Raw genomic sequence first — 15703 nt, 5'->3', positions numbered from 1 at the left:
TATATACTTTCTTATATTGTTTGCTCTCTACTGTTTGGAAACATTTGCATTTATCCAAATTTAGCCTTCCTAGAGGGCACCTGGCATCTGGGGCAAGAAACACTGAGGAAAATGGCGTTGGCTGATGCCTTTATACCCAATACACAGCAGCTATGACGTCGGGTGAAGTGCGACATCAGCCGAGGCCAGACCCAGACTTTGGAATCCGCCGATCAAGGGCTGCCTGAGGCAGGACAACCCATATGTTAGGACTGCAGATGCATACCTCTCGGACATCTACATTTATGGTAGGTACAAAACTGTACTATCTTTAATGTGGATAAATGCAGTGTTTTCTGTTTTTATTTTTCTCTGTTTCTTGATGATGGATTCCAAACATGTTTTCGCTACTCTCTAGAAATTTTAGACAACCTATGTGTACACTTTTTTTTAATGACTATTTGAGAAAAAGTCTTTGCAATAATGTAACAGACAAGCCAGTATGTTCTAATTGCAGTATGGATGAATGTATGTTGTGAAAAAAAAAAAAGGATTTACGACTCTTACAACATTAATGCTCATTTCAGTCTGATGCTCTTTGAAGAGCTTCATTGTGCTTGTAGATTTAAGTTAAATGGAATTTGTCAATTGAACACAGCTGGTATCTGGCTTTGGACTAAAACGGCATGCATGTGTGCAAGTCGCATGCTGAAACCACGTATGTAGTGAAAGCAGTACTGTCCGAATTTGGCATGAAGGATCATAAACCTTTGGAAGTGTGCCATATTTCAGGAATTAGATAGTCCATTCCTTGGTGCCATATTTGAGATATTGGATAGTCCATTGCTTGGTGGCAAGTTGTCTTACAGCTGCCAGTGTTTTGGTATGAAATACAAATGAATTACACCAGTGGTTATGTTTGCCTGCCTGCTTGGATGTCGATTGTGTCTGAAAATGACTGCTTATTACTGCACACCTACACCTGGTTAACAAGAGTCTGTGCTGAATATTTTGGTTCATCTGTGGGTATTATATGTAGAAGTAAAAAACAGCATGATTTCTTTGAGAATTGTTTTGCTTGTTTGGCTTGTTTCGCTTGTTTTGCAAGCCAGTATTTCTTTTTATAAAACTGGTTTATGCAGCAGCTCGAAGCCATGTAGATTCTGCCATGCAACATGCCTGCTGACGACATATACCAGTCCTGTCCATGGTTTACCTACTACTAAAAATATAATTTGTGTATACATGCTAACTACCCTTGTACTTTATAACAATATTTAGGCAGAATAATAAAGGGTGATTCAGCAAAGTCTAGCCACTTGTGCCAAGAGGTTGGGGGGGGGACTTGGTGATATAGTAGATAAAGTTGAGAAGCTGTGTAACCAGAAGATGTCCATCTATTCTCATGTTGCCATATTCATAAAGGTAGGGAGGTGGCTGCCTGCAGCACTGGACATCCAGCCAGTATACCAAAGTCTTAGGATAGGCGGTACGTGCGATGTTGCATGTCAGTACCATAAACTGACATCGGCTGTAAATGTGACATTTGCATGTACCCAGCTCAGAACTTCACTGCTGCAGTGATCTACGGACCTCTGATCACCAGCTCATGGAATCTGTTTGCTTGTTTGACTTTGGCTGTCTGCTTCAGATAAGTACCCTTTTGGGGGGTTTTCTATACTCCTTTTTTGCTTTCTAGATGTACATGTCAGCTAGGAATTGAAAGTGTGCTTCTGGAAGACAGGTTCCACATAAGGACATGCACGAGCAATGTTTGTTTAGTTTAGGGGAAGGCCATAACTACAAGTCTTGCAACATTTGCCAGTCCTTTGTGCTTAAAACCTTGCGCAGTCACCTGGCTGCTTCTAAGTTATACTTGGAAAACAAAAGACTCTGACCTTTGGCATTAGGTATGGAGGGTGGGGTAGGTACCACCAAGGAGCCATCTCTGAAGACCAAGAAAGGTAAGCCCGATGCCCATGCTGCACCTCAGGAGTCCAGTGAGACTCTCAAGGCAGATGTTAGCCGAAGGTCCCATTAGGCATTGGTTTTACCACTGGAACCAGGAACTGTGGTGGAAGCTGGTTCAGCTGAAACCCAGATTATGTCCGCTGAGGCCGTTCAACCATCAGCCCCTGATGGTGATCGAGAACCATGGCTAGTGGCATTGGAGGAGTTTATTACCACCTTACCATCCGCCATGTCATCAGGTTCCAAACCAACTACTTCTCTGATTTCTCTTAAGAGGAAACAAAAACACAGAACTACAGAAACAGCACCTGGATGGGAAGCTTTTTCCCAGAAATTGTTCAGAGCCTTCCAGACCCTTCAATCTCAGGTCCCCTAACCAGCCCTACCACATGTGCAGGCCTTGGAGGAGTCAGAGGAAGAACTCTTTTCTGATGAATCCCTGACTTAATGTTCACAACTTGAGTCTCCCAAGGATTTTGCTACCACTAAGGAGGAGGACACCATTTAGCCCCGATTCTCCTGGGGAAGAATTCTCTTTTTGAGGACACTATTACACTTGAGAGAGCATTTTAAATGGGAGGTCCCTGATATATCGGAGACTAAAAAGAGGTATTTTGGACTCCTGCAGAATGACTGGTATCTCCAGTTCCTCCTTTGCTTCCAGCTTTTCTGTATGCCTTTCAGGCTGCATCTCGGGTCCCCAATTCTCAGCCCCCAGCTTCTAAATGACCTGATAGATTTTAGATGGTCCCCAGCATGCACAGTTTTTGTTCAAAACCCCCCTGCACACCCAACAGTCACTGCTGTGTCAGCATAAAATATTCCAGACAGCTGCATTCCACTTCTCTATTCCCTACAGATAAGGATAGCAAATTCATAGACAGACAAGGGAAGAACATTTACACTTCCTCCAAACTAGCTATTAGAGCTATTAACTATTAGAGGGTTGGGAGGGTGGCCTAATGGTTAAGGTGTTTGCCTTATAAACACAAGGTGCAGGGTTCAAGTCTCCCAAGGGATAATTGTCTAGGCTTAAAATGGCTCGCAAGAGCAATTAGCCTAGTACTGATCTATGAACCTATGAACTTATGAACTACCAAGCCCACATGGCTGAGTTTGTTCTAAATACCCTGTCCAAGGCCTCTGCATTAATGCCAGATGTGCCAGATTATCCTGCCAAGTCTCAGCTCTCTGCCCTGATCTCTACTGGCTCTCAGGTGGCCAGGCATTCCATCAAGTGCAGTTATGATGCTGTAGAAGCATCATCCAAGTCTGCAGCATCTGATTCTGTACTGAGAAGGTATTCCTGGCTGAGACTCCAGCCCCTACCCCAGGATGTACAGGCCAAATTACTAGATGCACCACTTGATAATGAGGCCCTTTTTGGCACTTCTGAGCTCCTTAAATCTCTCCAAGAAAAGGGCAAGTAGTTGCAAAATTTAAAGCATCTGCTTGTCTTGCCCAGTCCTACATACCAGGGTATCTACCCACAAAGGACCAGTTTTGTAAGGACACAGTACTCTCACTCTGCTCCACAGTCTAAATGACTGAGACACCCCAAGAAGCAAACCACTCCTAGACACTCTACCACCTCAACCCCTACTCATTTTTGGAGGCAGCCTAACCCAGATAGTTCCTCCACTGTGACTCAAATCCTTTAGCTACTTCCACCCACCTGTCCCACCATCTAACCCTTTCTCTACCCTCCTGGCAGAAATTTACCTCAGAGACTCTGGTCCTTTCCATCATCCAAAAAGGTTATTTTATGACTTGGTGGGCAGTTCCGTGCTTCCAGGGACACCTCATCCTCCTTCAGAACAGCTTCACCGTTTTCTTCCCATTTTGGATCCGCTTCTATTTCAGGGCACAATACAAAAAGTCCCTCCAGATCAGACAAACAAGGGATTTTTCTCCAGGATATTTTTGGTCCCAAGAAAGGATGGTCCTTGGAGACCAATTCTGGACTTGACTATCCTCAGTCTATTTTTCAAGGTGCTTACCTGCCATTTGGGCTCTCTACAGCTCCAAGAATATTAACCAAGTATCTAGCTCCAGTTATCGCCCATTGCAGAATTCAGGCCATACAAATATATCCTTACCTAGACGACCTATTAATCCTGCACCAGGAGTACCACTAAATCTACTATCACCTACACATGGTGTGCAAGACCTTGGAAGACCTAGGGTTCACAGTGAACCAATAAAAATCCCAAATGACACCTACCAAAGACCTTGTCTTCTTGGGGTGAAGAATAAGAACAAACAAGATGGCAGCCTTCATACCCTGCCAGAGGGCAGAAGTCCTCACCCATTACTTCCCATCTCTCATTTTCCTCCTGTCCATCTCAACCAGGGAATTTCTAAGAGTCCTAGGCCACATGGCATCCTTTATTCCCATGCATATGACAAAGTTATAATGGGTCTTGAAGTATTTGTGGAACCAACACTCCGGCCCTCTGGATGTTATGCTACCTCTTCTCCCATCCTTGAAAAAGGAGCTGGCATGGTGGATTTCATCCATCAACCTCAATCAGGGAATACCCTTGCAGATCCCTCCACCTTCACAACACCTCTGCACAGATGCGTCAGATCTGGGTTGGGGAGCCATTCTGGAAAGCAACAGCAACCAGAACAAAGTTCAGGGAGAGTGGTCCACTCAAAGACAAAGGGACCACATCAGTATCAAAGTGTTCTGTGGTATATTAACAAGCAGGGAGGGGCAAGGTCCTATTCACTTTGCAACTTAGCAATTCAAATTTGGTCCCTAGTGGCAAAGCTACACATTCACCTGCAAGCTGTATACATTCCTTCACACCCTCAGCAGAACCTCGGCACACACTCCTGAATGGATGCTTCACAGGGAGGTGTTTTTGGATCTTATTCACGGGTGGTGTATTCCACAGGCAGATCTGGCCTCCCAGAACAGAGAGTTGCTTCTGTTTTGCAGCAGAAACCCACACCCACAGGCTTGGAAGGAGGGATACCTTCTCATTTTCATGGCTGTGGATGTCTCTTTATGCCCCGCCCCCCCTTCACACGGATTCAAAGAGTCCTTTTGAAGATCCAGAGACAAACCAAAAATCTTGCTGGTGACCCCATTTTGGCCAATGCAGCATTGGTTTCCTCCTGCTTTACCTATTATCCAAGGGCAATCCCCACAGTTTACCTCACCAATTCAACCTCCTCACACAAGACAGAGGGGATCCTCTCATACACCCTCAGGTGATCAACCTCAAACTGACACTATGGGTAATAGAATTTTATCCCCTTCGGACACTTGTATTCAGAGGATGTATCCAGAGTCCTGCAGGAGGCCTGGAAACATAGTACCAGGAGAAATCATGTATCAAAATGGAAAAGATTATCCAGGTGATGTCTCAAGAACAAACATGGCCCTTTTCTTGCTCCAGTACCCATGGTCCTTTCTTGTGTGAGTGTCTACATTCAGGACTGAAGTACTCTTCTGTAAAAGTGCATTTGTTAGCCATCTCTCTATGCCTTCCTTTGACATCACCTTTGGCATCCAGGTTAGAGATAAAAGTCTTCTTAAAAGGGTTCTTCATATCAGACCCCCTCGTAGACATATCCCTCTACATGGGATCTTAATTTTGTGCTAGAAAAACTCACACTGCCTCCATTTGAACCAAGCCCACTCAGCATCACTTAAACTATGTACTTTGAAAACCATACTGCTGGTGGGCCTTACATCTGCCTGGAGAGTCTCAGAAATCCATGCGCTTATGGCCACTCCTCCTTAACTTATCTTCCATAGAAACAGGGTCTCCCTCAGGGTCAAGCCTTCTTTCATTCCTAAGGTGGTTAAGGAGTTCTCCTTGAATTAGATCATTAATCTACCCGTTTTCTTCCCTCAATGTCAAACCCCTCAGAAGGAACTCTGCATTCCCTGGATGTTCATAGACAACTGAGGTATTACCTGGACAAGACCAAATCCATCAAAGTCTGACCAGCTTTTTGTCTCCTTTCACCCTAGGACTTTTGGGAAGGCAGTGTCAACACAGACGATGGTCTCATGGATGCCTAAGGCAATCTCTTGTTCCTATTCCTTTCATGGAAAAGAATTGAACTCCACTGTACGCCCTCGCTCTACTAGGACAGCTGCATTTTCAACCGCCTTTTTTAAGGGTGTTGACCACGCTTCCATTCTGGAGGCGGCCACTTGGTCTTCTGTATATACTTTCACCAAGCATTACAAACTAGACTTGACTTCTAGAGACAGACCTGGGTATGCAAGGTCAGTTTTACAGGGTCTCCTATACCCTGCCTCCCAGGTTTATACCTAAGGCTTTGGTACTCTGCTTACTGTTATGAATACTGCAACATGAGAATAGAAGGACGTAGGATAGTTATACAAGAACTTGCCATAACCGTACATGTTCTTCTCTTCCATGTTGCTGTCCCCCCCCCTCCTACCCCCTCTCTTATTTATCTTTTCCTGTTTGGGATTTTCCTTTGCGTCCTTGCATCCAAATAGGACACAACAGCAGCTGCAACATGTCTCCAAAATATACATACCTTCTTTAACTGGTGGTGTATGTGGGTCTGAAAAGCTTCTAGCATCCCAGGGGTACTACTGTATGCGGCAGTCAGTTCTGAGTTTGGTACGTGCAGACGTCACATTTTATAGCCAATGTCTGTTTATGGCTCTGACATCAAACGTCGCATGTACTTCTTATCCTAAGGCTTTGGCCGGATGTCTGGTGCTGCAGGCATCCACCTCCCTACTGTTATGAACACTGCAACATGGAAGAGAAGGACATCTAAGATTATGGTAAGTTCTTGCACAACTATTTATAACCTGTAAGGGGAAGTTGAAAACTGCACTCAAGGCATCAAGTAGTCATAGCTGTTGGTCTGCAAATTGGAGTTCATTGACCAGATCATCAGGATTGTGGATCAAAGAAGACTTGTAAACTGGATCAGTTTAAATTTAAAAGAAGCAAATGGTTTCTGTTAAGGATCAGCTGTAGTTCAGTTGTTGTCAATCACAAAGCAACCATCGGATCACCAACATGCCAGGGCCCAGTTTGCCTATTTAATGGTTGTTTACACCACATAGGTCCAAGTTCTGTGTCAGGTCTTTACAACCAACGCAACACAATAACAGATAAAAAATCTAAGTAAAATCTCTCTCATATACATTGAACATTGGATGGTACACTGCATTTGTTAAAATATCACACAGTTCAAATTTGTCAGTATAACTGTAATGCAGTCACAAGGGGATTAAAAAAAACTCTTAATCCCTCCTACTGACTTTTTTTTTGCTATGATCTTAATTTTGTGACCTCTACAAGTCTTACCCATTTAAATAGTTGCATATATAAACATAGTAGAAACATTAGAGCGTGTAATTGCGTGGTGCATTACACTGTTTTTACATACTTTTGCTTGTTGTATTTATTGTTAGCATTTGTTTACCAGGTAAGTGAACTGGTCTCGGAGGACCCTTTCAGCCACAGCTTTGGACAGATAAAATTGTACATTATATAGTGAAGACAGACCTACCTCTCAACTTCTTAGAGCAAGAAATCTCTAAAGCCTAAAGTAATGGGGTGACAAAGGCCAAAAAATAGGGACATATTTTAAATATTGCTCTTATAAATTTAAAAGTTGATAGGAAAAACAGGTTTTGTGTTAGCAGGCATTTTCTGTATAATATAAAATCTGAAACTCAAATGTGTGTCATTATTTATTGACTTCAGTCCTTAGTGATTTACCAGAAAACCACACATTTTGTGAGGAACAGACCAAAGTTATGAGGCAAAAATCTGGACATTCTTTGAAAATCTGGACAGATAAGAGGTATGTAGACAGCCAGTTAAAACAAAAGGAATTCTAATGTTACATTTGTAATTGGAGGAGTAGCGGCATCTCTGATATAAAATTTGTTTAATTAAAACTAGCAATGCAAGTTTTTATTTCACATGTGATTCATTTTTTGTTCCTCTTTCTAACAAACTTTTTGTGTCTGGGGACAAATGTATGTACGATATTTGGTGGGAGATGACTTTTGTATTCCTGGGTCAGATTTTTGCTAGAGTGCAGGAAATGAAGTGTCAAATCTCATTGCTTTACCTGCTCTCTTATTCTTGTTTGGGGGGAGAATTCTGCTTCCTGATGAACTTGTTAGAATGTTTGCGTGTGTGTAGTACTGACTGCTGTTCCTAGTCTTAAGGTTGCACCTCCTGTTGTGTGCATAAGGATTACGGATGAGCTGTACCCCTACTGCAATACTGCCAGTCTTTCTGCATACTCCAGGCCTCCTTTTTTAGGTCCGTAAGTATTTAATAGGGTATTTATCTGTGAAGAACTTAAGAAACCTTGTGTTATATTCCCAGTGTAAATTTAGACCTTATATTTTGTACACAAGTAATACAGATGTGGCCAGAACAAGCAGCATTTACTTTTTGCCTCTATAAATGAGTTACAAGGGTGCTAAACTGGGAATGAATTTGTGGTTCCCTGTACCTTCATCTAAATTATGTTTTAATAGAATAAGAGAAGTACTTTGTTTTCTGTGGGGTGAAATATGGTTCCATAGAAGAGGCATTCTCTGTGATCCTTTCAGTCCAACATGTTCTGTTTGACATTGCCAAAGAAATTGAGATCCTTTGCATGGATATTTATGGTACTATTGGACTTGCAAATGTATAACAGGTCTTGAAGGATAGGGGCTGTTGAAGCTATATACCAGAGGCAGAGGTCACCTCTTAGTAACATCTATGGTACAGCGAAAAGGGACAAGGCTTTGAAATGGTAAGCACAGATTTTGCAATTGAGGTCCATGATTATTTTTTTTTTGAGTTGTGATAGCTTCAGTTTTGAAAAGTGTTTTCAATGGGTACATACCCGGTGGGGATTTATATTCAAGGATTGGCCTCATGAGAGCTGCGTACAGTGGAATAGTTATAACTCTGAACCTGGGTGTCATACCTTTAGATATAAACTGTGTAATGAAGGACTGGATTATGGTAGAAAATATGTGGTGATCAAAGGACAGTTCATTGTTCTTTTGGTCTGTTTGGTTTTCATTTGCTCGTTTTTCTAACTTGCTACCTCTGACGGAACTTTGGAAACTTGCACTGTAACTTCCAATCAACTTTTTTTTTGACAAAATCACATAAACGCACACTCTGCACGTGTTCACAGTTGTAGAAGAGCATCACTAAGTAAATATAAACTGTAATCATTTTAGCACATCTTCATATCTGCAATAGTACAACTCAGATTCAAATCTAATGGATTTTTTGTGACGATCACTAAAGCAAATAATTTTGTTTTGTCAACAATTTACAGTAAATCAGTTAACAGTCAAGCTGCACATGTATTATCCGCTGCATTTTTGTTTATCCTGCTGTGAGCTTTAATGTTCTTAGGATTTTCTAGGCTAGCAGTCCTAGAACCGCAGTCCTAGAACCCTTACAGGCCTAGTCATGTAAATCCCATGTTGTCCCAATTGTCCTTATTAGGTGGATGTAATTCACAGTGCAAGTCTGTGGTCAACACCCACTACCCCTTTCACATGATGGACATGGGTGATGCCTCTGGGGTGAATTTGCGGTCTCCCATCCATTTGTCTCGGTTGCATTTGAATATAGTTAGGGAGAAGCTCTGCTTCACATGACCTGGAAGTTTATTCCAGAGGGGCGGCAATCTCTGGGTGACTCATCTGTGTCTCCAGCATGTCCTGTTAATGTCACAGGCTGGGTTGAGATCCCTAGAGCGAGTGACTCTTGTCCCATGTGACTTGTAGACGTGCAGCATTTCCATTAGGGCAGGATCAGACAGTATCCTGTAGGTCAGGCACAAGTCACCTCTCAGCAGCCAATACGAAACAGAGTACAATGTCAGGGCTATCAGTCTGTCCATGTATGTCATGGTTTAGAGGCCTTGTATTTTTTTGGTGAGAAACCTCTGTGGGCTCTCCAGCTGCAGCAGGTGTCTGGTGAGATAAAAGCAGAAGGGAGCACTGTACTCTTAGTGGTCTGATGAGGATCGAGTACAGTGGAGTTATAACATCCTTAGACCAGGATGTGATGCACTTACTTATGAGGTGTACAATGCAGAAGGCTTTCTTTACCACTGTGGAAACTTGGTCGAAGTTCAGAGTGCTATCTGTGCTCCCAGGTCTTCCACCACTTGGATCTGAGCTTGGGGGGGTGCTATCAATACTGTAATTAGCAATTCCATTTTGCCAAAGGGAATAAGGCACTTTTTTGCATTTAGTTTTAGACCGTGGCTTTGGCACCAGTCACTTGTCTGTGTTAGCCCTTCCTGTGATATGTTAACATTGTTGGACTCGATGATTGAACTGAATGTGCAATCATCAGCAAACTTGGTAAGCCAAAGGTGGACTACTTTAGCCTGGACTTCCAAGGAAAAACATTCCAAACAGTAAAGGGCCCAGCACCAATCCCTGTACCAATCAATGTGGCATGCCACTGGAGACTGTTCTACTGGTAAAGGTGGAGTCCCCAAATGGGTGAGCCAATTGGCTACCCATCTAGTGATGTAAGGGTTGATTCCCAGCTGGAAGAGTTTCTCAATAAAACCCGAGTGGGGGATTGTGTCAAAAGCCGTGGCTATTTCAAGATGAGTGGTACGCACGGTCTTACCATCATCCAGGGCTTTGGTGACTTTCTCAAAGAAGTATACCAGGTATGTACTACACTTAGTCAAACTCATTTGGGTCTAGAATTTGAAGGTCACTTATGTCCTTGTTAAAGTCCGTGATGATTCTTTCCATGGTCTTGCAGATGAGACTGGTTAGACTTGTGGTCTATAGTTCCCACAGTTGGTTGATGGCCCCCCTTGTGCAGGGTGATTACTGTTGCTGTTCTCCACTACATTGGAACAGTGCCAGTTCTCAAGCTGTGGTTAAATAGAGCACCAACTGGATCCACTAGGTCCTGTTTTAGAATGCTTAATAAGCAGCCTGGGATGTTTTCTGGTCCCATTCAGGCTATGTTTTTGGCCTTGAAGAGTGCAGATATGACCTGATCTCTAGAGATATTAGGCAGAGGACTGATCAGGTATATTTTGGGTTATGGCACATATTCATTCAAACCAGGGGGTGTGGTAGCTCTTGATCTGAGTTGCCAAATAAGTTCCGTATTTTAAAAGCTTCAACTTCCAGTCCCCACCTCTTGTGTTCTTTTTAACTATTTCTAAGATACCAAATCAGAAACCGCATAATTTGGGCAATCTAAAGATCCTTATGCTGTAAAGATGCTCATAAATTTATATTTTTAAGGGCTTTTTCAGTTTTTCCTTGTAGAAGCAGGGGCAGCTTCCACATTTTGCCAAGTAGACCAGTTGACTTCCAACAAAAGGTTCGATAAAGCATACATTATGGAATTTAACCATTTTATAAAACCTGTGTGATATACTATGAAACAACTGGTGTATTTTCAAAGTTTGTAAGGAACTTAATGACATAGTGGGGAATAGGCTCGCATTTTCCTATAGGACGGGAAGAAATTTTAAGGAGCTTCTTGAAACAGAAGCACCCAATAGGGATGAAATAAGAGGAACTTCACCATGTGGAATGTGTAGCCACTGCCCCCACGTAATAAGAACAGAGAACGTGACTTTGGAAAATGGGTTGAGAAGCAAAATTAATTTTAGGAAGGGTGACTGTGTGGACATAGACTGGTCTACTTGGCAAAGTGTCCAAATTATATCTGCTTCTGGTTTGGTATCTTAGAAGTAGTTAAAAATAACCCAAGAGGTGGGGACTGGAAGTTGAATCTTTTAAAAAAAGAACTTATTTGGCAACTCGGATTAAGAGCTACCTCACCCCCTGGTTTGAATGAATATGTGCCAGTTAAACCCATTTTGAGGGAAAAGACTGCCATTACATGAGATAGGTCAAGTTCATATTATTTTATATATTTTATACATGTATACATATTTTTTTATTAACAGTTTAAAAAAAAAAACATCAAAACTCTAGATTGCTTTACAGACGCAATTAATACCCAACTGCCTCATCTAGGAAAACACTAGCATCCACCTACCTTCTCCCCTCTCTCTTGTGTGGTTCACCTCTACTTATCAACCTCCAGTCCTCCCTAAAAGCCAAACTGAAAGCTGCTACAACAAGATATCCAAATTCACAACACCCCCCCCACACCACTGTAATGTACTTCGCTCACTAAATTGGCTGGAACTACTTACAACTTACTCCCGCTCACATACTCGTCTTTAAACCTTCTGACTGCCCGTCCCTTAATTTCATCTTCACCTCCTACATTCCAATAGGCCCCTTAGATCCGAAAACAAGAATTTACTCCTGGTGCACAAGCCTAAATTTCCTCCTGGGCAACTTCTCTTTTTTTTCTCCTTGGCCAAAAAGTGGAAAGCTCTCCCATTATCCGTTAAAACTATCCACATCTCTGTCCATCTTAAATCTTCTCTACACTCTTACCACTCTACCACCTGGAAATGCTCTTGCTCCCAATCCTGTACTAACCTCCCCATGAGACTTCTTAACTCCTCACTATACTTGCCTCATTACTCAGTATATCTGCTTTCTTTCAATATATTGCCTTGTCTCTCTCTTTGCCTTTACACCTCCTAAAAAAAGAGCTTTTGCTAATATAAACCATGATAATGTTTACTAATAGCTACATTTTTAAAACTTGATCTGTAAAATGTCTGATATTAATTTCTGTACATGTTACAATGTATTAAGGGCTCGTTATTGTAATTATATAACTGTTCTTAAGATTCTACTATTTTTGTAATGTGTAATGTTTTCTATTACTGTGGAGCTTTTTTCCCCGGGCCTCCACTGAAAGTGGGCTCAGTGTGACCCAGTGGACTTCCCTGGTTAACAAACTGCAAATAAGTAAATATTACTTTGTTTCTTTTGTCTAATCACTTCCAGTGTCTGTGATTGAAAAAGCAGTAGATATGTAAAGAAAAGTAGGTCTTTATTCAAGTTGGGTGTAAAGTTGTTGCTACATAAGATGAGGTGCTGTGGCTGAACATATTTTGGTTAAACTGGAGGAACACAAACATGGCAGCTTAAATTAATTTCTAAAAACATGACAGTAATGGGAAGCAGACCCCCCCCCCAAAAAAAAAAAAGCACAGCCAGAGTGGATGCAGCAGGAAAATTAATTTGACAGATGTCCTTGCCCATAACCTGTGTTTAAGAACACAAAGTGAGAAAGCAACAGAAAAAGCTGTTGGGAAACTGAGATAATATAGAAGGAGACTGTGAGCAGAAAAATGTTGCTTTACAGAGATTTTTCTAGAGAGAATATAATGTGCACTGAGCCATAATCTTTTGAAGGATCAAAATCTGTGCAGACTCTTGTCATTTATTGAGGGGAGCTAATAAACATAGGGGCAGGATGGAAGCATTTAAAGTTTGTGAGGGGGTTTAGTAGAGTGCACGGCGATGGTGGTGTACCCAAAAAGACCATTAACCCAAGGGGAACAGTCTGAACAAAATGGGTTTATCCAAAGAGGTGCAAAAATGTATGTGCAATGAAGGGGAGTGGAAGATGGAAAATGAAGCACAATTTGGTGTTTAATGATAATAGGTTACGCGAGGTCACCAATTCTGATGGTGTCTTCCATACTAAAGCCAGTTTGGTGCCCATCTTATGACATGGGAGTCGCTGTTTAATGCCATAAGCTTTGATTCAGTCATATGTGGTGTGGTGTCAGATGCTTTGGCCAAATCCAGATGGGCAGCATGGACAGAGGGCCCTTTGTGTACCCGCCTGTGTATCCTTTTTGGAATGTCGCAGCATGAGCTACTCTTTACGAAGATGAATCGCCATGAGTAGAGACTAATCAGGTTTCTGATGGCATGATTTATGATGTCTGTAATGATATGATCCATGGCTTTACTGGTACAACTCTTAAGGATGATGAGTTTGTAGTTTGCAGGGTCTGTGATTCATTGAACCTTGTGGAGGGGCACTGCTAGGAATATATCCTGTAAACAGTCTTAGATTACACAGTTTAAGGAGGGGATCAGTGAGTGTATGTTTAATGCTGTTAGGCAGCCTAATTCGTCAGGACTCCTGGAAAAAGGGTTTTTGGTCTTTGAGTGGATGTTAAGGACATAATTCTGTCTCATTGCATGGGGGAGTAACTTGGGTGACTGGAGTTGGCATGATACTTTCAAGGGGTTGGGAGTTGGCATAAGGGTCGGAGTTTGGCATAATAGTTTAAGGTATTTACCTTGGACACAAAGTACAGGATTTGATTCTCGCCTTCAGAAAGCATGGGTAAGCTTTAAAAAAGCCCCACCTGAGGTTGTTAGCCTAGTATATATCTATGAATCTAATTGTATGTAGTGGACCTTCATGATTCATGCCCACTCAATTGATCATTTTGTTTTTGTAGGCCGCACCGTCTGTGTGAGCACCAGTCTCCACAGGACTTCAACTCCTGTGTCCCGGTGTGTGTTTGCATGCATGTACATATGGTTACTGTGCTCATCCCCACTGACCCCCACCCCAAGAAAACAGACAAGCTGCCTAGGCCAATCCTCCTAATTTTTGCTGTCCCATGCCAGCTCCAGATTGGGTCAGACACGCTTGTTCAGTTCCAGTTGCCTGCGTTATTATCAGGGGTTTATCCCTGTATGCCAATGTAGCTCTCTATAAAAGGGAGGTGGACTTTAAGAATGTGGCCCTTTATTAGCAGTAACAAGTTAAAATTGTGTACATTCCTCCAGTTTGTGCCAAATGTCTTTGAAGGTCATACCCAAGAGTAAACTCCTTTTTGCTTTTTATGTTTTGTCCAACCTGAGGTTGCCTATTGAATTGTCACATATGTACTTTTATAGCTGCTGTCCTATGTATAGTCTGTGTATATGTGTATCTGCTTGTGTTTATGTAGACATTTTTTTTCTTTCAGATATTGGATATAATTTGTTTAGTCCGAACATTAGTGTGCACCAATCAAGTTGAGTTCTGGCCTTTTTTAAAAGGTAAGTTTAAGAGCCTTGTGTGTCTTGAAACATTGTTGACCATGAAAATGCATTAGTCAGTAGCTGTTTAAGGCAGTTGCACCTTATGTAGCAAAGGTATGCATTTAGTTAAAATGTTGAAGGTCCTATATTAATGTAGGCATTTGACAATGTCAAGTTTTTCATAATGAAAGAGTGGTGTGTAAGTTGTAAACCTGTGGACAGATTGATCCATAAGCTTGCTGCAGAGGTTTTAATAGTTAATTATGTTTACAATGTTTATACTGAAAGACTGTTTAAAGGAAAAAAAAAAAACAGATGGGAATGTAATAGTACAAGAACAAATGAACTCTGGTAAAGAGAACTGCTCTGAAGTGGCTTTGTTTTAGGATCCACCTGAAGGTAGTGTGCAGAGGTACTTGGAATCTAATTTACTGAATGGAGTTTAATGTTAAAAGGTGTGCTGGTGACTAATATGGATGCTGAAAAAGCAGGTGGTTGTGTAAAACTGGCCTTTTCCTCTCTGCACTTTTAAGGCATATAAGGCTTCCTCGACAGTTTGTGGAGTCAGGCCATTCTTTGAGTGTGGTAAGGCTGTAGTAAGTGGGTACAGGGGATTAAGGAATGCTCTGCGTAAGTAGGTACCCAAGATAGGGATGCCAGCTTTCTCCTGTACTTTCACATTGTATTTAGAACCAGTGACCTAGAGTCTAAGGGAGTGTAACTAAGGGTTGCACAACAGAACATAAGATACATCCATATGCAAAAATTCATGACCTGTAGGTACATCTGTCT

At 41.9% G+C, this 15703-nt stretch overlaps 1 long non-coding RNA gene across 1 annotated transcript in view; it reads left to right on the top strand.

The window, feature by feature from the left end:
* Window positions 1-15703, top strand: part of LOC122815934 — a 442750-nt gene that overhangs the window by 340156 nt on the left and 86891 nt on the right. Inside the window, exon 2 of the long non-coding RNA XR_006367017.1 lies at window positions 14857-14929. This is a non-coding gene — a long non-coding RNA (uncharacterized LOC122815934). The remainder of the gene's footprint in view (window positions 1-14856; window positions 14930-15703) is intronic.

Source organism: Protopterus annectens, chromosome 11.part0, assembly GCF_019279795.1.
Source record: "Protopterus annectens isolate FY-2018-M chromosome 11.part0, PAN1.0, whole genome shotgun sequence".
NCBI lineage: Eukaryota > Metazoa > Chordata > Ceratodontiformes > Protopteridae > Protopterus > Protopterus annectens.
Note: the sequence above shows the minus strand (reverse complement) of the source record. Positions and strands in the feature narration are given on the sequence as shown.